Source organism: Paralichthys olivaceus, chromosome 15 (assembly GCF_024713975.1).
Source record: "Paralichthys olivaceus isolate ysfri-2021 chromosome 15, ASM2471397v2, whole genome shotgun sequence".
Classification (NCBI taxonomy): Eukaryota; Metazoa; Chordata; class Actinopteri; order Pleuronectiformes; family Paralichthyidae; genus Paralichthys; species Paralichthys olivaceus.
Window position 1 is genome coordinate 22,302,594 of NC_091107.1, and position 23,246 is coordinate 22,325,839.

Genomic DNA, 23,246 nt, shown 5'->3' on the forward strand with positions numbered 1-23,246 from the left:
AATGCAATTTCTCTCATATACACTCAGGCCGGCATGGTTGGTTACATTTGAAAAACAGCTTACAGCCATCAATCTCTTGACAGAGATCCCTTTAAGAAGTGCTATGGCCTGAAAGCAGCGGCCGGCTTACCCCAGAGGAAACGGACCAGACAAATGCATTGTTCATTGCTGAATGCTTTTCAATATGCTGTCAATTCTACATGCAGAGCTGATGGTGGTGTGCCCAGCTACGACAGGCTTCCTTTGCCAGGGAACTTTGGCCCACTTGGACTTCAGCAGCTGTCCGCAGCATTTGCGAGTAAGATGAAACTTCGCACTGGCTGAATATGAAATGAATTAACTACGTGATAAAATGTAAAATTGTTGATGCCTGAGGGGCTATTAAAGTACAAATTTGAAGTAAAAAATAAATCAAAAGTGTCAAAAATCAACTCTTTGAACACTGTTCCATCTAAGTAAAAGCAGAACATTTGAAATGAAGACATTAATAATCTAGCAGATCACAGATAAGAGACGTCCTTTTGCACCTGCTGATCCAGGATTTGACAGATAAAATGTGACTACGTTTTGCACCATGTGTTGTTTGTTGGTGACAACAAAGACTTTTGACAGTTTAAACACAGCAGCGATTAGGTCACATAAAGTCGGCGACAGCGATGAAGACTTGACAATGATAATTGTAGCTACCTTAAAACCAGCCAAAGAAGACACACTAACTGAGCTGCATTTTAAAGAGCATGAATATTTAATGTTTCATATCTACAATGCACAGCTTCTGTTTTTTTTTTTTTTTTCACTCCAACATATTCCACCCAGAGCAGGGGTTACTATGTAAGTGTGAAGGAGTGTATTGTTACAGTGCGTTGCTATTCAGTGCCTCTGGCTTTAAGGACTGGTTGTACCGGGGAGCTGAGAGCTTATCGTCAATGATTGCATATGCATGTTTCCTCAGTATATCACCTGTCTGTGGCTGTGCACTCATTATACTTTATGTGTTGATGTTTGTGTCAAGTTCTCCTCTTGTTCAACTTCCAAAGGACAACTCACATTTCCAACTCAATCACTTTTCTTTTGCTTTTGTCTTTGTCAGTTGAATTTCACAGTTTAAATTAATTAGCCACTTAAGTTTTTTAAATGGAATAAAGAAAAATCTAATTTCATGAATTTTTGACATTTTTAGTAAAGTTTTAACGTTTAACAGAATTGTATCTTTGTATTATCCTTTTGTATGATTTAATACAAACTCATTTAATTTTTCAAACTCAAAATGAAATATTTCTTTGCGCAAACTCATTCAACACAAAATCAATGAAGTCAATGCTGCAATGTGTTCCTTAACCAATCTACACAGCAGTTCAACATAAACTTGAACATATTAAGCGGCATTGCAAACACCATGAAAGTAAATAAAGCATTTCACAGACCATTGGCGTCTTTGGACTGAACCTATGGGTGAACCTGGAGCTTCTTCTCTCTGAAGTTTGTTTGTCTGAATGACTGAGAACCTCCATTCCTTCTCAGGTGCTCCAAATCAGTGACAATGATTGATCAGGTGACTAGCAACCGGTTTGCTGCTGCTGGTGCACTCTGGGAAGTGTAGTTCTTTAAGTTTGCAAAAACACAACACAGAACTTTCATCACCAAAATGAATCATTTCAAGATGACTATAAAAATACTTTTTTGTCAGGCACAGTTATTTTCAGACTCTGCGCTGGTGGTAATAAAACCTAATTTCTCCTGTGTCTATTTGTGTCTGTATAGATTTTAGTGACATTAAAGAGGCTGCTGAATTTATCCTCATAATTTAAAGGTTTAGTGTGTAGAATTTAGTGACATCTAGAAGTGAAGTGTCGTGTTGCAGCTGAATACTCCTCATCTCTCTCTTCCCAACATGAAAGAGAACCTGTGGTGAACTTCAGTTGTCATGAAAACTCAAAAGGTTTGAGTTTGTCCAGTTTGGACGACAGTAACAAACATGGCGGCCTCCACAGAGAGGACCCCCCTCCATGTGAATATAAAGTGTTTAAATATAAAGGCCCATTCTATTGTAAAGAAAACAACAATTTATACACTTTAGATGAAACACACCATTGAAAACATCACTAGGATTATTTTATATTCAATTTCTGCCAAAAATCCCTTTCACCTAAATCTGACACATTGAACCTTTAAGTCAGACATTCTCCACTTCAGTTTCACTTCCACCAAGCTTTCCAGTTCTCTGTTCAGTAGAGTTTTACAGATACATAATGCATCATTCACAGCCTGATTTGTACAACATTTTATTAATGAAAATGAGGGAAAAAATTTTTTTTTAAGGCTGTTGTCAGTATTTCCTGATTTATGAAGCAATGAAAATATATATCCAAAATACCCTCTGTTAAAATCTTTGGCTCTTATATGACAACAAAATAAAACAAGAATTTATTTTCCACATAAAAGGTCTGGAAATGTGAAATAGCACATTGCCTCATTTGCACATTTACCATTACAGAAAACCCATGGCACAAAAAAAAGTTTTTTTCATAAACAACTCTTCATATTTTTCATCAATTTTCCATGGTGACATTCATTAGTTAAGGTCATACCCTGTTCATCAGTAATGTTCTGACTTATCTAAATCAATATTTACACAAGAATATGTGACATCCACAATGAGCAAATATGGAGTCCATATAGTAAATAATATAGATCTTATATGTGATTATATTAGAGGAAAAACTCCTGTTGACTGCAGATGCATAAGGAATACAACTTTCAAAAAATCAATTTTGCTTCAGCCTCTCCAGGCTCCAGCTTGATGCTCTCAGAATGGGGCATCATATTAGAAACATCTCAATAGGCCACTTAACGAGGACTGAACATACACACTTCGCCACATAATTCCTCAAAAATTGGTGCAAACGACTCATGTTTTGATGCACACTGTGTCTTCTTCAGGGTCAAACAGGAATCCAAGCAGGAAACAGTCTCCCGTTGGTTAATAAAGGTGGGAGGTAGAGGATCAATAAGCCCCTATCTTGACTGCACTCATTCAATTAAGGAGGCACAACAATATCAAACAGTGTGAAGCAGCAGTCAACTCAATGTTAATCATTTCAAGAACATACAGGTAAAGATCAATATCATAAAAACAACAGCAAAACAGTTGCCTTGTTTTCACTTTCAGCTAATTTTGATGGAAAATCATTCTGAATGAGAACTTTCAGTAATGACTGCAGCTCTGACCAGAACAGGATACTTATTTCAAAGGCTGTACAAAATAAAATCAAATAAGAAGTCAGCATTCAGCTGCAGCCAGTAATGTGAAACATATTTCTCATCTAGAGCTTGATCCAGGTCTCTGCCTTTATTCATGCTGATGAATGGCACCTTATTTAGTAGTATCTATACTTAGTATCTGATAGTAATCATACTTCTGCCCCAGACTTTTACAGTTGACATGAAATGCTGCTTTGTCATTCTGTACTCCTTAATGAGCACTTAGCACTGTTGGCAGTTGAAACAGCAACAGTGCCCCTGTGAAATAATTTTGGTGGCCTTTTGTTTTCACATAACAATTGCACGTGGAAAGGCAGTAACTGAATTTAAAATGAAATATTGCCCAGTAAAGAAAATGCTGAATGAAACGGTAAAACTTGTATGTTGACTGTGTGATTGCACCATCAAAGTTTTCATCAGAACTTGCCACTAAGTCTCAGTTCATAGTTTGCTGGTGTTTCCTGTAGTGAAGGGGATATTGAAGAAAATGGGAACAGGTCAGTAGAAGAGAATGCCTCCTGAAATGGGTGTGTTATGGTTTATTTATCAATCTGACTGCAAAAAAACACCTTCAACTTAAAAATTTAAAATCTCGCCTGTTATGAACATCCCCATTCAGACAAGTTCCGACTAAATCTTTGTGCAGATTTTGACCAGTCCAGTTTTTTTTCACTTTCTTCGACATTGTGATTCAGGGCTTTTTTGCAAAAATGTTCTCAGAGAATAATTCATGGTCCTTGAGACGTGTTTTGGAGAGTGATTTGCAATTTGGCAACAATCCATTTAAGATCTGCATCTCTTGACAATTTAAATGTGGTTTCATAAGGGGAATGTTGAGCCTTTGGTGGAGGTTCACTCTACTGAGCGCCATTCTAGTTCATGCATGTGATGACTGCTCCTGCTACCAACTCTATACGGCTAAAATAAGTTAAACCAGAGCTGCTGGAGCATAACACACAAGGTGCCACTTAGAGCTACTTGCTCCCTGAGCAGCTGGTTGTCTTGGCCACAACAACAAAACTTCTCAAACTCCAGCACCTTGTTTGCAGTCAACAGACAGAGGCAGGGAGAAAAAATGGGGGCACTTAGCCCTATAGCAGCTGCTAAAGCCCTATAGCCCTATGAAGCCTATAGCGTCCGCTAACGAATTTCACATCCATGGATGGGACCAAATGTAAATCCAAGGAGCTGAAAAGCTTTTAGTGTGGGAGGGGAGAGACATAGGGAGATATCATAGCCGGATGGACAGATAGACATTTGGGATAAGGAGAGGGAGGACGGATGAAGGAAGATATTTCGGCAGGGATGCAGAGCTTCTTAATTCCAACTTTTCAGACTTTTCTGTGAGCGCGTCCTTCCTCATCTTCCTCATCACTCAAAGCCATCTTTCAGTGAGGATTTGGACAGCAATGCCTCTCAGCAAGCCCGGTAATTCCCGGCTAAACTCCGACCAACGCTGAGCTTGGAATTCATTTCACTTGACCAAGAACACACAAGTTAGCTTTTTGACTTTCATCTGTGTGACACATTGCAAAACCTCTTCTAAGTCACAAGGATCTCGCTGGCTGCACATTTTGTTCAATCCTTTGGACACCTGACTTATGAGATTTCAAATGCTTTGAAGGAATTCTTTCAACCAACGACGACCACTCATAATGCTAAACAGTACAGCTTTACGTTAATTCTGTTAATGTGGGAGTGGTAAATACATAAAGCATGTTTTAGTAAAATGTTGAAAGACAATTGATTTGTTTTTCCCCAATTGCAGCACTATATTGTTTCGGAATAAGCTTAGTCAATGATCCTGGTGTGGTGTAATACAGAAAAACCTTTACCATGAACTCAGACTAAATCTTAATTTGGTTAATACTCAACCAAAATCACCCTCATTCACTGACCTTAAACAGGTGCTGTTGCCCTGAAAGAGTCTCTGGTGTGAACTCTGGAAATGTAGCGTCTAAATATCTCAAAACATAAACCTATTTCTTCAGAACTTAATCCAGCAGCAGGGCTGGATTGTTTAATTCACTCAAAGACCTACAGATGTTGTTATAACCAAGAATTCTCCCTAACTTGATAGTGTAAAATAAAATAAATAATTTTCAGAATATTATTACATAACATTTTATATTAATATTTCATTTCTTGGTTAGGTGGTCTCACTATAATGAATTGCCAATCACAAAACTGTTCTCAGGGAATTGTTCACTGGGCAGCAACATATGTAAATGTTTTACCTGAAATGTCTTTGTCTAACCTAGTAAACAAATAACAGATTAGGAAAAAATCAATTTCGATCATTGTTCATTGTTACAGCTAATTATGTGTCACTATAGCACAGAAGGCACACATTATACAGTCTGTATAATTGTAATATGGCTGGAATGATTATTATTTCATGCTGCAACATCTAAAGCGGTTTTATTTTTGGCCAAACATCTTTTTGATCATGTTCACTGTTATATTCAGCAGACAGAGAAATGGACATACTCCCTATATGTATGTGCTATAGAGACATGCAGCAAATTGCTGTGAAGGTTTCTCTCCATAAAGACAAAATATAACAATCACAAAATCCAATGATGTGCAAAGAAATTTGCTTTGTGAGGTCACTGTGACCTTGAACTTTGAGCACAAAAATCAATCAGTTCATTCCTTGAGTCCACATGAATATTTGCTTCAAATTCAAAGAAATTCCGTCAAGGCATTCTGGACATTCCCACACTCATGGGAATGGGACGGTCGGACAGACAGGCAACCGGAAATCATAATCCCTTTGGTCACTGGCAGTCCCCAATAACAATAGCATTCCTGTACCACAGCACACTGGTGAATATTTACATTTACAAGTAATTGTGATATGAGAGTTTGTTCAGACTCTGCCCAGCTACACATGGGGCACAATAATGCTTCACACCATCTGCTTGCTTTGCAGCTAAAACCCTTGCAGTGAATAAATGTTGTTTGTTTGATCTGGTGCCATAGATCTGTTCCCACATACTGTTTAGCCTGCAGATGAAAACTTATTATCAACTTTGAAAAGTTGGTGATTTGGAAACCACACTGATTAAGTGTCTGCCTAAAGGTTTTGAAGCAAGGATATCTCACTTAAAACATACACCAAAAATATGTATTGCAAATCAGTTCTCTGGAATATACCCAGAAAGTTAAACTTACCCCCTACCCAGCCCCCCCGATGATGCATTGTCCAAATAGATAATGTTTCTGAATGTTGGGTTAATTCATAACGCAGAGCATGAATAAGTGAACGTGTGGGAGTCTGTGTCTGTATAGGAGCAGAGTTCAATACCAGCACAAATGTTGTTGTTTGTTGTTACAGCCTCAGAGATAGCAAAATTAAATAAATAAAAGCAGTAATTACACAACTTCGGAGGACTACATGCACAAATTGTCAATGTACCGTTAAGAAACAGACATAGAAGCAAGATCCATGCACGATAAAGGCTTCGACCACACAGGCACTACTCTCTCATGGAGTTCTCACCTAAACATGGAGCAAGTGCATTTCCCTACTGCAATTAGAAAAATAATAACACCATTGACAAGGACAAGTTACAACACATAAATCTGTTCAGGCATCTTAAAATTAAATACAAAACATATATATATATATATATATATATATATATGTATATGTAAATATTTTATATACGTATATATTTTTTTTTTTTATTGATTATATGAATCAATATATATATATAAATATATATGGTCTTCAATGACCACAAATTGTTATTGTAAGGCTAAAATGTCAAACTAATGAATTAGGGAAATCAAATAGAGGAGGGACAGCCCTTGAGCCAAAGATAAGCTATGACGTTTATTACTTTTTTTCCATGGTTTAACACAAACTGTGAGCCTTTCTAAACAACAACACAAAGCAAGGAGAAGCACACAAAGAGGACTTGCATTTGTCCCTCTCCTTTAGACACATTTTGTAAAGCATGGCTCTTGAAAAGTAATTATGTTGGGTCCCAGAGCACCACGTTCTGCCAAATTTTATGGGGAGGTATTCAGTCTCATAAGGTAATAATCTATTAAGGATTTTCCACCTTCAATCCTTTTCAGAAAACATGAGGAGCCTTTGGGAGAAATGTTTGATCTCCATTCCCTACATTTGTATTTGAAACATGTCTCATATTCCCTTTCAAGACATGAGCAAATACTTATTTATTGCAGCCTTGTTTTTAATGCCAAGACATGAAGACAGAACAAATTACTTAGGTGATGGAGAAAGTGGCTGGTTGTTCACAAGGTGTGGGTTGGATGTGTTAGCTGTGCGCAGTACTTTTTCAGGAGCAGAGGTGTGAGAATGAGTCGAGAGGCTGGTTTTGAACTGGAATTGTCAGACAACAAATGGGGAAAAAGTAGCTACTGCGAACAGGATGCAAGAGAAGCTGGGAGGAGACAGAAAAAGGCTGCGGACTTGTATGCAAAGCACGTTCATGCTTCTGTGGTTTCGTGGATGAAAAACTACAATTGGTGCGGTGGAATCTTCAAAACCTGAGCATTAAAATCCTCAAGGTGAGTGAGGCACATTCTCACGGAAAGAGTGCTTCACCTATAACCAACACAGACAAGTGTTCCTGGCCACTGGGAAATGAAATGTGTGGAGGTGTACATCTGACTACTCGCATGGCAAAGTGAGGGTAAATAGTTTCAAGATGTGAGGTGACTAGGGACAGAGGGGAGGAGCAGATGGCTTGTCAGCACTCTGCAAGGTAGGTGTCAGCAGAAGTACAAATATTGCAATACGCTACTTGTGGAGAATCCGGTAAAAGCAACGTATACAGTGTTTTTTTATGATTTTAACATTTCAAATCAGCCTCACTTCACTGTAACAGAACTTACAAAGAATCAATTGGATATACAAATTAGGGACCTCAGCAGATCTGCTCCTTCACATGCAGCTTCACATGGGAAAATGTATTTTTCCAGAGACTCTGAGAATGTTCACTCCCCTTTCCTGCCTGTCAATCAATCATGACACCTTGGATAATGATTTGACGCACTGGGTCATGATTTCAGGCTCTGAGCAAGACAAACAAATGTCACAAACTCTAGCATATGAAATTCACATATTCAGTTCCAAGATGGAGCGTGTGAGGAATATGAGCTCGCCCGGTTCAGACGAGTTAATTTGTCATGTGGAGATTTCTAACAGCAGTGTGGTGAGATTTCCTCTGACAATCTCAGACTAAAAATAAATACAAAACTCAGCCCGCTGAGAAGTTGATAGGTTCATTTGAAAGAAGACAGCTTGGAGGCAGCTCAGGGTCATAATGAGATGCTACAGTGTGTAGGACTGCATGTTTGATCAATACACAATATATCATGCTAAAGCAACTCTTGCTTTCCTGTCACAAAGTTACTAGGGTCTTGTGCAGCCAAAGCCTATACTTTACATATGTGTACTGTGCTGTGTACATCATTTTTATGACATTTTTTTATTTCCTCTCCTTTTCCACTTTGAAACAACGTGCAAGCAAACTTTCAATTTCACAAACACATAACTGTCATGTAACCATTTTACAAGCAATAATATAATTATTACTCTGACAAGTGTCCCAGATGACCTCCATCATAGCAACAGCATTTATAATATCACTTTCTCCAAAGCAATTTGTCTACAATGTAAAGTTTGTTGCCATCGTGCTTTATGTTGAAGAAGTTTTGTCCATCCTCACACATTACTGTTTATGCCACTATATATATTATGTATATAGTGTATATTACTTCTGTACACCATTAAGAGAGTGGGGCCTGTTTTGTTCCACACATACTCCCTTCTCTCTCTAAGCAGTACACAAGGTCAGGTTATAGATAAAGGACCAACCATCAGTACATTGTAGTGTCTACACTCAGAGACATTCATATCTAACTCAGATACTCCAGACAGAGAGACACCAACATCAACTCTTTACAACTTCAACTCTTTTGCTTATTTCACTAGTGGCAAGACGTAATGACAGCATGATTTAACAACGCATGCTTTAGGCTTAACTATCCAATAGGTAGGTTGCGAATACCTACATGTAACATAGAGAGTGAAAGCAATTCTAGCAATCATAAATGTGCTGTTGGAATAGGTGACGCAAGTAGAGGAACATATATGTGGGAGACATCTTGAGACTGGGGGGGACAATTGCTCTTGTTACTCTGTTAGCGTTTTTATATTGCTTCACCTTCTGGTCTCCTTGATGCATCAAGTCTACAAATCTTCTGCATAAGACACCAGCTGCTGCCTGAGTTCTCCTTTCACCAGCTTCCAGAAAACTTCCATAACACTTCATACCAGGCTGAGTTACAGTTTTTGTCTGAAAAGTTGTAATAATGGTAAATAATAAAATACTAATTTCCCCCTTTTTTTTCCTATCAGAGAGTAAAATGTGTTCTTAGTCACAATAACTGGAAGACTTCCTTGGCTGAGTTCATGTCATAATGTTCATCTCACAGCGTAATGATGGTACCAGTGACTCTAGGTTAAACTTGATGATGGTGTGAGAACCCTGTTATTATTGCAAAAAATCACTAGAAAAAGCCCAAACTTAATTGACACCTCAACATACATCAGTGTGATAAGAACTACCTAGGATGACAGTACACAAAACTGACAGTTTGGTGCGTACCTCGGTTTTAAGGTCATGGTTCGGTACGTTTTCGGTACAGTAGAAACAAGGAACAGACAACATTAACTGATTTCTTTATTTATTTTAAACCACCCTAAATAACTAAACAGACTATAGCTGTGTCTTTCTTACCTTTAATAAACATTATCAAATAAATAAAAATATTAAAATTAATATCCATTAAGGTGAAGCATGTAGAAAATTAACTGCACCTTTATTGTATTGTATGATTATTGCTTTTTGCTACGTATCCGATAACAGTTGCAAAGTTTCAAAATACGGATTTTGTTTGATCCACTTTGATCACCATTACAGCTGACTGTGAAACTGAAGTATTCCCACACACTTAAGAGATGAGGGGGGGTTTTCAAATTCAAATGTTTATCTGCGGTCGCTAAGTCCATAGAGACTTTGCTTGTGAACCGGAGGGTGGCCGGTTCAAGTCCAGCATGGACCTAAGTATGAAAGGTGAACTGGTAGTTGGAGAGGTGCCAGTTCACCTCCTGGGCACTGCCGAGGTGCCCTTGAGCCCAAATTGCTCCCCGGGCGCCTTCATGGCTGCCCACTGTTCCGTGTGGTCAAGTGTGTATTGTGTTCCGTGGGTGCTGTGTTCACACGGATGGGTTAAATGCAGAGGTCAAATTTCACCATGTTGCATGTAGTGCTGTGTGTGCATGATTGTGGGACAACAAAAAGGAATTTTAATCTTAATCTTAATGATCCAACAGCACATCCAGGCCTTCACATTTTCGGAATTTGAGACCCATACACACAAAATTAAATTCTGCACATGCACTCCCTGCATTCGTTCAGTACACGTGGGTACCGAACCAAACGTTTTCCGGCCTTTCAGTGCGGATACATATACTGTTACACCACTACTAAGATGACAGAATCCGTCTTTGGAAAAAAAATATTGAAATTGGTCCACGCCCTATTTACTAACATGGATGTGGTTGGGTTTATGACCCTTATTGCAGCCAATATTCAGTGCAATCCAGATGTTTTGGCTTTACATTAGGGAGCTGTTATCACTTTCTATCTGCAGTCATTGGATGATACTTGGTTGTTTAGAGTCAGTCTTGCTTGAATTTTTTTTTAAATCTGCAGACAACAGTGAAAACAGTCTGAAACCAAAGAGACACATTCATAACATTTATATAAGAAACAGTCAACAGCAGGTCTCAACAGCTGAGTCAGTCGCCCAAAAACAGACAGAAGTTTTGAAGTTGGGAGGTGTATTCAAAAACCCAGTCATAATGACTCAAAATACAAAGATCATGCACCATTGTGAGCTACCTGCACAATGAACAGCTTGAGGGAGAGAGAAATGAAAGATATATTTAGAATAAGCAGTTTTTAGGATGTCTCTTATTTTGGAAACATAAAAAAAAACCATGTGAAAACAATGTTTGTGTCATCATCAATAAAACTTCAGAAGCTTTCTCCAATTCACCCTTTGGGATGTTACAGTCAGTTTAAACGTTTGTTTATCACTCTCAGGAAATCTGAACACCCAACCCGACATGTCACTTGATGTCAATATCAACAGGCTTTGCGAGTGAAAAATGATCATGCCCCATGTTAGGTGGATAAATCATGAAAATGACAGCATTGTCATTTAGTGACACCATCAAACAGCATATGTTAGCTGATGTGTCTGAGAGGCCAGCGGTGGTAACCTTTTTTTTATTCCAGCTGATGGCCCATAGAACACTGCCCTCACAGCAGCTATCAGTGCCATTAAACCAAAGGACTGAGTTTTACATACTTCCTATTTGTTAACAATAAAAACTATTTGCTCGATACAAGGGAGATGACAGGAAGTGTTGTCTTTTCGAGATGCATTCAGGTTTACATAATATTTGCTGAACATGTAGAATCTCAGCTTAGTTCCTTTTCTAAGGATGGGATTCTACTGCAGTGTGTGCTGTTTGTGTGTTTACTCTATCTATCATTCATATTTATGATTTTAAACTTTGGAAATTTCAAAAATGGAATCCGGTTACTCAGATAGAAACCATGTCACAGTGACTATGCTAGTTTTGTAAAAAAAAAACAAAAAAACCACATAATAAAAATAATCCATTAAATACAACTCCACATCAGCACATCACAGCTTAAATATCAGCAATCTCTTTACATGTTTCGCTTGCAAGAAACAGATCAACAAAGCTTTTCTAAATGCATCACAGGCAACTAAAGTAAGTGAAACTGGCTGAAATATTCTCTAGAGCTCACCTCAGGGTCAAGCCTGCGGTTAAAGAACAACCGCTGGAGCATTGACAAGCTCATATAACAGAACTACATGCTGAGCCTCACAACTGCTCCCAAAATGAGATTTTACAATCTAATCAACCTCTGCATTTCATCTAGCGACAACAATCCCTGTGCTTCTTCAAGTGTTACAGACCAGGGAACGAGCTGTGTCATACTGGGTCACATGTTGCAAGACTGCTGACAAGTCATTCGTAATATATGGCTGCAATTTAATTTATTTCCAGGTGAGGATTGTGCATTGACCTCATTTAGTGGAAGGGTCCTCAGGATGTCAAACACCCGCTCCACATCAAATAGGAAATGTAAAACGTCAGGAATAATAAAGAGGCCCAACACACATTGACAGGAGGGAGAAAGTTCTCGCTAGCAGCTAGCAAATGACTAACGATTAGCTTATAATTGCCTTGTATCTGAAAAAGTTTCAAAAAGGGCAAAGCACAAAGTCATGTTGGCTAAGATTGTTGAAATATATTCTGCTTCTTAATATCCGTTGTGCGCAGACAGAGCAGTCTACTGAAGTTTGGCTTACTAAGCTTGAAAATTTGCCAGTGTGAATTTCCCTGTGGCAATACAGGAAGGATTTATTAAAAATGATAATCCTTGGCATTACCCAAGTGACCTGCTCATCCTGATAACTTAATATCTACAATATGTGATGTGCTTTAAGTGAGATACCTTGTAAACTCACAGTATTTGCTGATAGGCTTGGAAGGTCAGCTTTTTCGTCTGACCTTAACATTCATGCTCATTTAATCCCCAACGGAAGTCAGACCAAAACATATGGATGCACACTTTGACTTTCCTCTTTTTTTCCTGAATGATTGGTTTAATTTATGACCCAGTTTAGTGCTTAATGATGACGAGAATGATGTCAACACTTTTTGCATCAGCTTAAATGTCCTAATAAAGGAGACTCTTTGGGCTTTTGCATAATCAGCAGGAAGGGGAAGTGAGAGGTAGTTCTTTGAAACAATTTGCTGTGGTGTTACTGTAGTTCATTGATGTGCTAATTCATTCTAGCAGGTCAATTCTCCATTAGATCATTAAGATGGAGAGGCAAAGTAATCTGTACAACACTAATGGCAATTCAATCATGAAGATGGAGACAGAGAGTGATGTATGTGCTACAATCTATCTCTCACTTCTCTGAGAGAAAGCTTCAATGACCCACATGAAACCCTTTTGTTAGATGAGGTTGGTCTGATCTATCATATTGAAGAAAGGGGGGGGGAAATCCTGCCAATCCGGTCTCCTTGTACTGTTCACAATAGCTGCTCATCAAGACGGTTTTTGTGTTGTGTGTGCATGCCTGCATGGGAAATAGCATTGTCCTTACACGTAAAAAAAGGTCAAGCTAATTTATCAAACAATGTCCTCATAGAGCCACAGTTGGTTATGTTTCAACTATTCTTTCTGCTCTGTCTTCCCACACAGCGACACACAATAGAAAATGAGAGCGACTGTGGCTGTCATTGCATTCTTGGCCAATGGGCCTCTCTGTCCTTTCATTTCAAGGCTGCCTCGCACAGGCACAGACACACAATTTGCACAGCTTTTTTCCAGGAGACTTTAATATGTTTAGAGAATTGGTCTAGTGGGTTTATTTAGAGTCCCTGAAATCCACTTCTACACTCATAGTATAAATACCCTGGGCAATAAATGTGTTATAAAAGAGGATATACAAAATGTTACTTTGGTTAAAGTACAAAAATATTATTGGATAAAAAGTAATATTCTAATTTTGCACAGTTTGTTATATTATGCTATAATGTATCGCAATATAAAAATTGATCACTTAGTGTTTTTGCACATTAGTATCACGTTGGGGTAGATGAAATCTGTTTATACCTGTAAATATAATTTTCCTTGGCTCCCAAATGTGGATATGGTAGCTGCAGCCTTTTGTTGCAATGTGCTTAAACTAATTTACGCTAAAATGCTTAAATAACGCTCACTAATTATTCTCACTGGGCCATTGTGGTTCTTTGAAAACATTTTAAGTATTTATTTACACATTCAATCAGAGTGGATGAATTTTTGATAAAGACCCAAGATAAAACTTTGATGAGGACAGTATTCTGTAAATGGTGTTTAACTAATTCAGGCTAACGTACTTTTATCAGGCTAAAATAATTCAGGTAATTCTCAACCTTCCCTGGATTTCTTTAAATTTGAACAACATTAAAATGTTGAAGCCATGATCAGCATTCACATGATTGGCTGAGAGTCAGTTAGATAAGGTAGATGGAAATATGCATTTAGAAACATAACTTCAATGAAGACATGTCTTTGAAAAATAACTACACATTATGCTGTAAAATATGAGTCGGGACATGAGATGGACGTGCCTTGGTTCTCAAGTAATTTCATATTTCATGTCAATTTGCTCATAGTGTCTCAAATAACATTTGGATTTGTCCTGTTTCCTGTACAAAGTTTTATTTTGCAGTATAATCATGTATACAACAGGAATACAGGCAAAAATAGCAATTCTCAACAACCTAAAATCATACTGTTATTGGCATTTGAAAGCTAGTCAATTGAATTTGAAAATGAGGTCATACAGTAAATGAAGTTCATTCTAAAAACCTTAGGTCATGCAGGTCTGATGATCAAGACGTGGGGAACTGTTCCAAGTGAGTATTAATTACATTTTTCACCAACAAAATTATGAAATGTCTCATAAGGGTGCTGAATAACTACTCCACAAATCTGTTATCTCTTGACTGAACTACTTTAAGTCTCCATTATCAGGAAGTCCCAACAAGTCCATGAGAGCCTCCAGTTTATCCAAAACACAGCATGAGTGCTGACAGGAACTAGAGGAAGAGATCTGATTACTCCTGTTTAAGCTTCTCTGCATTGGCTCCCTGTAAATTTCTAAATCCTGCTCCTCACATACACAGCCCTGAATAATCAAGCGCCATCATATATTAAAGAGCTCATAGTACTGTATTGTCCCAACAGATCACTTCACTCTCTGAATACAGACTCGCCTGTGGTTCCTAGAGTATGTAAGAGAAGAATGGCAGCCTTCAGCCGCTGTCCTGTGGGACCAGCTCCCACTCAGGGTTCAGTACACAGACACTATACATTTAAAGATGGCCCCGATAATTGTTATTGTCATTAATCCAATCTGCCTGACTGAACCTGAACACAACAGTAAACACAACTATGTGCAGCTGTTCCTGGACTTGTTGTCCTCCTTCTCCCGTTTCTCTTCTCTGAAGCCAACCTCAATGTCACCCCCCCCTGAGTTTGTGTATTTGGTTTGTTCCTGTGAAAAGGGAGCGCTTCCTCTTCACTGTCACCAAGCGCATACTAATGGTGGCCACTGTATGTTAGGATCTGGCACTTTACAAATGAAATCAAATTGATCTGGTAAAAAAAAGTGAGGGTTAACTCCACCAAGAGACTTCGAACTCAGACCAAGATCCATTTAGGGGTGTGATCATACCTCCGTCAATATGTGTGCATGTGTAACAACTGCAGGGAAAGATACACTATCTGCCTTGCAGATGGATAGAAACTCAAATACTACGTGTCATTTGGCATTTTATTCAAAGCGACTTACAATTAGTGCATTCAATGTATATGAGGGGCCATTTAGGGGTTCAGTATCTTGCCCAAGGACACTTCGGCATGCAGAGATAATTTCTCTAGAAAGTGCTTCCTCCCGTCGTCCAGAAAACATCAGCTGCATATTTTTCGGCTGAGGAAAATCCCAATATGTAAGACAGTTTCAAGTGAAACTTCAACTTTCACTTTGTTGTCTTATCGCATGCAAATGGTTTCACCCAGCAGGGATTCTTTCACCCAGAAATTGTTTACTCATAAGTGTGTCATTGTGCATATTGTTTTCTTGATGCATCCTCTCGCTACTAAAACTCATTGATTGAGATTGAGGTCTTAGAAATTCTTGGAGAGGGGACAAGGCACTCCTGAGATGCATTGGGATAACAATGAATAATGAGCAACTGGCTCACAAAGCAGCTCGCTCAGTGCCAGACAAATAATTGGGAGTGCTTTAGAGGGAGGGAAGAGACTGAGGACCGAAAGAGTGTAATAGGAACAGTAGTATTACAGTGGTTATTCGAAATCCCCCGATGAGTTCCATTTCGTACAGATGAAAAAATCCTGAGGGAAGCCACATTGTTTGTTATGCCCTCCGATACCCCAGCAGGCCTCACATGATGCATATTAACATCACTTTCAAAAAGAATGGCGAGAAAATAGGAGGAATCTTTCATCTCTTGCAAGCTCAGCCAGGCTATGTACATAGTTCCATTGTCGATGCCATGGTACGTCCTGGTGAATGAGGAACCAACTCCCATTTGGGACGACAGAGCCCTGTTTTCTTTGTGCTTTTGCCTGGAGCCCAGAAGAGTAAATCAAGAGAACATAAATTAATTGCAACAACTGGTCAGTGCACAACTTCAGTTGCAACACATATGGGGAATGTTATCTATACCTGTACACTGGCCAATGGTCAGGATTTTTTTTGCACAATGCAGTTCTTTACACACGCTAAAGTACAATATTGGTATAGTAAACAAATTACATATTTGTATTCTAGTTGTTTAAAGGTTCAGAGTGTAAGATTTAGGTGAAAAGGATCTATTTGGCTGAAATTGAATATAAAATAATCCTAGTGATGTTGTTTACTAGTGTGTTTTAAATAAATTGTAAGAAGTGTTGTTTTCTTTACCCTAGAATGGGGCCTTTATATTTAAATACTTTATATTTACATCAGGCGCATATCCTTTCTGTGGAGGCCGCCATGTTTTTAACAGTAGACCAAACTAAACAATCTAATCACCACACAGTTTTGATGACAATTGAAAGCGTCCACAGGTTCTCTTTCATGTTTGGGAGGGGAGGGTGAGGTGAGGGGTGTTCAGCTGCAACATGCAACTTCACCACTAGATATCACTAAATTCTCCACACTGAACCTTTAAATAGAACCAATTCAAAACAAGTGAACAAGACATATTCTTCTCTTTGTTCTTCTCCCAGCAGGCTTCATCAAAGACAAAACCTGGAACCCTTCCACCCATGATAACATGGCACCACAGTCATAAGAGTAATGTTTCTTACACCCAAAGAGCAGTGAACCGTAATGACTGGGTTAGCCATGCATTTGGGTCGTAGTCACTGTTTGACATTAGCTGGAGATTGTTTCTTACTACTCAACAATAAGGAATGATGTATTTGCATTGATATTTGACTTCCTGTATTATCAAGCACCTGTTAGAAACCTCATTTGGATACATACCATTAAATGCAAATCACCCATGCTTTTGTTTGTATATCATCCTTCTCTCTGAGTTGGTTTTTACCAGATGTTTTTTGTGCCGGGTGCTGAAGTATAAATTTAATTTCATATGGATCTAAAACATTAATGCTGTTTTCAAAAAATAATAAGTGGGAATATAATGCTTTGTATTAAATTACCCGTGCTCTCTATCCTATTGTCTGTCCTCATCTCTCAGCAGTTTTTAATATTGAGCTGTTGTGTACAAGAAGTGCACAACTGTTGCTTGTTGAACATCTGGGATCATTTGCATATTAATGAATAATTATGTTAATTTGATTGTCATTGGCCCCTGCAATGTGAAAGATTAAAGATCTAGCCAAGCAAAAGAAAAGGGGTTTCTCCAATTACTGAGGATGCATTTGGCTCTCTCATATAAAATAATCAGTGAAAGGCAGAACACAGTCAGTGGTTCTGTGACGAGAGACATTTCACAAGCGTCAGCAGAATAAGCATATATTGAAATTCAAATAGCACCTTCTATCCAGTGATGGAACAGGTCTTTACAATGCCGACTCTTTTAAGGACTTGCTAACTTCACAAACAGACATAAATGGTTTCGTATGAAAATTCCTTGACTTCTGTATCTAATGCTCCATGGGGGTAAGGAATGTGATGATTTGGAATGAAGGGCAGAACCTACTAGCCTGGCCTTGTGTCATGCATAAGTATGGAGGTTACACTGAGCCAATCCAGGGAGTGAATGTCATAATACTGCTGCTTCTGCATCTTGACAGCATTGGTGCATTGGCTTGCATAAGAAATACAAACTGATGTTTTGATGCATGTCACGTTCCACTGGCATGTGTTGTGCTGGAATTATTACCTGGGCCTAAACATTTCATGAAATATGAATAAAAACGATTTTAAATATAAATATTGTTATATTCCAAGAGTCTTGTTCAGTTGCACTGATAATCTTATTGCAGATTAGTCTGCTGTATGAGATAGGTTTATGTAGCTGCTTTTTTTCAAAATGCAGAGAGTAGCCATTTAAATTATGTAAACATTTCTTGAGATTAAATAACAGCAAGCACAGTAGTTCACTTACTGTAATATTGTAAGAGAGATGCACATGCTATTGACATTAAACATGCAATGTAGCAATACAAAACAGTCCAGTATTCAGTGTGCTGTCATTCAGACCCTCACCAATGTTCGTGACAGCAGCTGAAAGATCCAGATCGCAAGTACAACAGGATAAAGTGAGTCTAGGGGAGGGAGCTCCGACTCCTGGAGAGTCATCTGATTAGGATGCCTCGTGCGTGTCTTCCACTGAACCTCCAGAACCTGGTGGGAGACCCTGGGGTAGACCCAGAACACGCTTGAGGGATTAAATAATCTGGCCTGGGAATGCGGAATCCCTCAGGAGGTGCTGAAAAATGTTGTTACAGAGAGGTACACTTGGACTACCTCAATCTGCTGCCACCACGATTTGACCTCAGAGGCAATAAAAATAGATGGATGGTTGTTCATGTTGGAGGAATACAACAACCTGCTGACATTCAGTGCCGATGAAAGATGAATTGTGTCTATCATGTATTATCTAGGCATAGAGAAAGAATTAATGTGAATTTAGCTAGAGATCGCAGAATTTGTTTTTTCATCTGCTAATCTGTGCCTCTCTCACTCTTTTTTGTTGCACCGTGTGTTTTGCATGATGCGATATTGTATTGTTAAAGCATACTCCATACCAAAGCAAAGATGGAGAAAACAGAAATGTCAGAAGTTTACCTGAAGGGATTCCTGTAGATACATCAAATGATGAATCGGCTAACGAGAACACATGAAAATGCCCATGGGTAGTCCTGGCATTCATTCCATAAAAAAATATATTGCAGGGAAGCAGAGCTATATTCTATAGCACAGAGCAATCTAAAACAGATGAGAATACAACCAGTGAATCTTAATTGATCACATGGATTTATATTTGGCCTGTATTTCTCTGGCTCTGCCAATTGAGATTTAACACAGCCAATAAGATTATTCCTGCTACATAGGGAAGCCGTCTCCAGGATAAATCATTTTTATGGGTAAAATACCAGTCTCCAATCAAATCTTTGCCTAACTTTGGACTCCCTTGATGAGATTTGCATTAAATCAGATTTTATAATGTTCAGCAAATTTGCCCTAAGTTTTAAGCAATTATGTGATGTGCCACACTGTCATTAATCAAAGTTAATGTGATACTGGAGTTAATACTGTTCATGTCCTCAGACCAAGTTTGCGTTTTCACTGAATAAAGGGTATTTCAAACACTAATCATGACTAATCTGACCAACTGTTAGGGGGAGGCTGTTTCTGTCACTTGTTCACAATGAAAAAAAGGTCTTTGTAATTCAGTTAAAAAAAAAGTAGATATAATTCTAAGTCAGAGAATATATACACAATCTCTCTTGGCAGAATGTACTAGTATTATAGGCAACCCTGCTCTTTTACTCACAAACTAAAACTGAATAATATTGAATATTGTGTTTTGGCTCATGTAAACTCATTAAAGTTGTACTGCTATACAAATGTATGCTGTAACCAATTTCCTCTTGTCAAGAAGCACAATGGATGATTGATGGCAGCGATGATATCTCTCATTATTTTTTGGTGACTAAAGGGGTAGAAAACGAGAACGTTTCCGAACCATGTGTTGTGTTCCCACATGACTGAATTGTTATTTAATATGTACAACTGTCAATTTTACAGTAGAATTTCAAAGCCCTGACACACAAATATACTGTATAAACACAACACTTGCTTCTCATACTGCCTCAATGCGCCTCACACTGCATAACAAGTGGGATTTTTATCTGTAAACAGCTCTGTAAATGGCTGTGGAGGTGCAAGTTAACCTCTTTTCAAAGGAATCTGCAGGCAGCACGGAAAACTACCAGGAAATGTCGTGAACTGATGTGGTGTTCCAGTTTCTCGCATTTTTACAAGCCTGAGAAGCTTGGCAGTTGTCCCCCTTATTCTAGTACTATGGGAGGCTTTCACATGTAAATGACAAAAATGTGAATTTTACAAATGCAAATCAGGATAGTTTTACTCACCAGTGGTGAGAGGCTACACCTTTCTCTTGTATAAGTACATCTGGCTTAGTATAATTATAGAATCATAAATTGTATTTTGAATAGATTTGTCTTTTCTAAGTTAGTATGCTATAAAGAGTGTAATCAGTGATATAATTTTCAGGGTACATCTGATGATATATTGTCAACATTGCATGTCTGTCAAACTCATCCAAGATAATCTGTTGGATTGGAGAGAGTGGCACCACTGCAGTTTTCTAAGAGAAGTCTTTCTGCTGACACCAAAACACTGTGCTTCACATAAAGCATATCAGCTGTGTCATCACGTGTCAAAGTCCCCTCCATTTGTCCTCCCAAAAAACTGGCAAACTCAGCACCATATTCACATGTCCATGACATACTAAGCTGTTGACTCTGCTAAAATTGCCTCCTTATTTGATAATTTTGTCCTTTTGTTGTTATTAAACTTTCCCAGCATTCCAAAAAAACACTAGAAACAATAAACTGGTCCTCAGTCACATACTCATCCTATATAAATGTAAAGTACAATTTAAAAACATCTCAAAACAAACATGCCGCTGCTTAAAAAGTGACAGTGAAGAGGTCAACATATGTGCAGTTTTACTCTGAAAAAATCACACTCAGCACATGAATATGTCCATTCCTGAACATACCACATCAGTCGTCTACGTCGTCACGTTAGAGGACTCGTCCAATCACAGCTTCACGATCGAAGCGTCTTAGAAAGTCCGGTAACCGCAGAAAAGAAACTGCCGGCTGCTGTTTTGAGGGGGTCGTCTCGTCCAATGACTCTGTTTTGATGATGGTGTAAATCAGAAACCGGCTGAAGTGAACAGCACACCGTTTCCCAAAGCTGCAGGCCCAGTGTGGAGGAGTCGAAGCAATCCCAAAATTACGGTAAGAGCTCAGCTGAAGAGAGAAGCCATTTTGCTAACTGCCAAGCTAAGTAACTCGCAGATCTGAACAACTGTGGGACTAGCGTGAAAGCTGGTAAAAGAAGAAGAGAGCAATAAGTGCTTGAGCAGAACTAGAGTACGTTAAAATGTGTAAACTCTGCTTGAACTTGAGTTTGTTCTTAACTTTTTACCTGACTCTTTTTACCTGTTGTATTTTATAGGAAACTGTCCGTCATCTTCATACCTCTGAGGCAAATGGCCGACAAAGAGACATTTCAAGCCTCACCTGATACCCCAGGTCCTGCTGTAGGCCTGTTTGTTCTTCTCACTGGCTGGGTCAGTTGTCTTTGTACACTATTTGTGTTGTATGTAAATAAAACCTTGACTCAACATGTACCTCGTAAATGTTTTTTTTTTTCTCTTTCCCAAATAAATTAATATTTCATGGATATAGTGTAGCCAACAGAATGACAATGGCATGATTATATACAACATATAACATCAATCATCACATGGATATATGTATAACCTTCAGTAGCTGCTGTGATTTTAGTATAGGCGTACTAATAATTAACATTAATTAATGGATTATTAGTAATAATAATTGTATTATTATGATCATGATTATTTTTGTACGGAAGGGGTTTTCTCAAGTGTGTATTATAATGACCAGGATGACCAAGAGATCTACAGAGCCGATTACTAGTGTCTTCTCGTTTCAAAGGTCTGTGATTTCATCCAATGGTGGAGTGAGATAAGTTCTAGCCAGGAGTTACAGATGCGATTCATATGCCAATCAGATCACACCTCGGTCCACTACTCGCAGCCGCGCAGCCACTTGCTGAGTGCCCTTCATGGTTATACATTTCTCAAGAGTTTTCTTGATATGATATGAAACCTAGACTTAACTCTGGACCTTTAAAACATACAAATAAACAGCCTCCAGGCATTGAACCTATATCCACTGCTCTGCTCCTCAAGAGATTTTGAGGGTTAAATGCTTAAAGGCATTTACTGACTCATTTTTCCCACCTACGTTTTCCTGACTGTCACGGCGGGCAAAAGTTGAATCATAATGTAAAGCTTCAATTATTCATGAATGCTGGACACCATGTAAAAGTGTGTCTGCTGAGCTGCTCAGTGTCGACAGTAGAAGCTTGTCTTGTACAGGTCAACTCCCAGCAGTAAATGAGCGTAAGCGGGGCTATGTGAAGTGATTACTAGATTACCGACAATCTCAATAGATCCTTTAGATAATTTCCTCAAATGTGTGTGTGTGTGTGATGTAGAAAATGTATTGATTTAATTTATTTCTGTGCAAAATAAAGGAAGCAAGGAATGACGTATGAAAAGGGTTTATGATGTATGTTACTGAAGTTACTGATTAGGAGACATATTTTCAGATGGTTTGATCCTGATGTTTTTCATAGCTGGCGTAATAGTGGTAGAGGGGAGAACTAAGTGGGGGAGAATCTACAGGCACAAGCTCTATAATGCCTCACTATATAGATGTGTGAAGCATAGCAATGTCAAACAAGAGCTAAAATACTAATCTACTCAGCAATCCCTAGATAAATAAAGACTGAAAAAGAAATGCTGTATACATTTATTTGCTACTCTCTCGGGGTTGGAAGTAATGGGAAGCAATAAAGCTCTCATTCATTTATTTATCAGTGGTGGGGGATTGACCTGATTGCTTTGCACTAAGGCCTATGCTGTGGACCTGGCTCACCAGAAACACTGCTGCAGATTTCACGCTGGTTTCAGGTTTTAGCTTTTATCAAACTCACACGAATTCCAA

General features: G+C 38.5%; 1 protein-coding gene across 1 annotated transcript in view; it reads right to left on the minus strand.

The window, feature by feature from the left end:
- The window catches only part of ntm (neurotrimin), a 383,071-nt gene that overhangs the window by 250,998 nt on the left and 108,827 nt on the right, over window positions 1–23,246 (minus strand). The gene's annotated exons all lie outside the window — the stretch shown is intronic.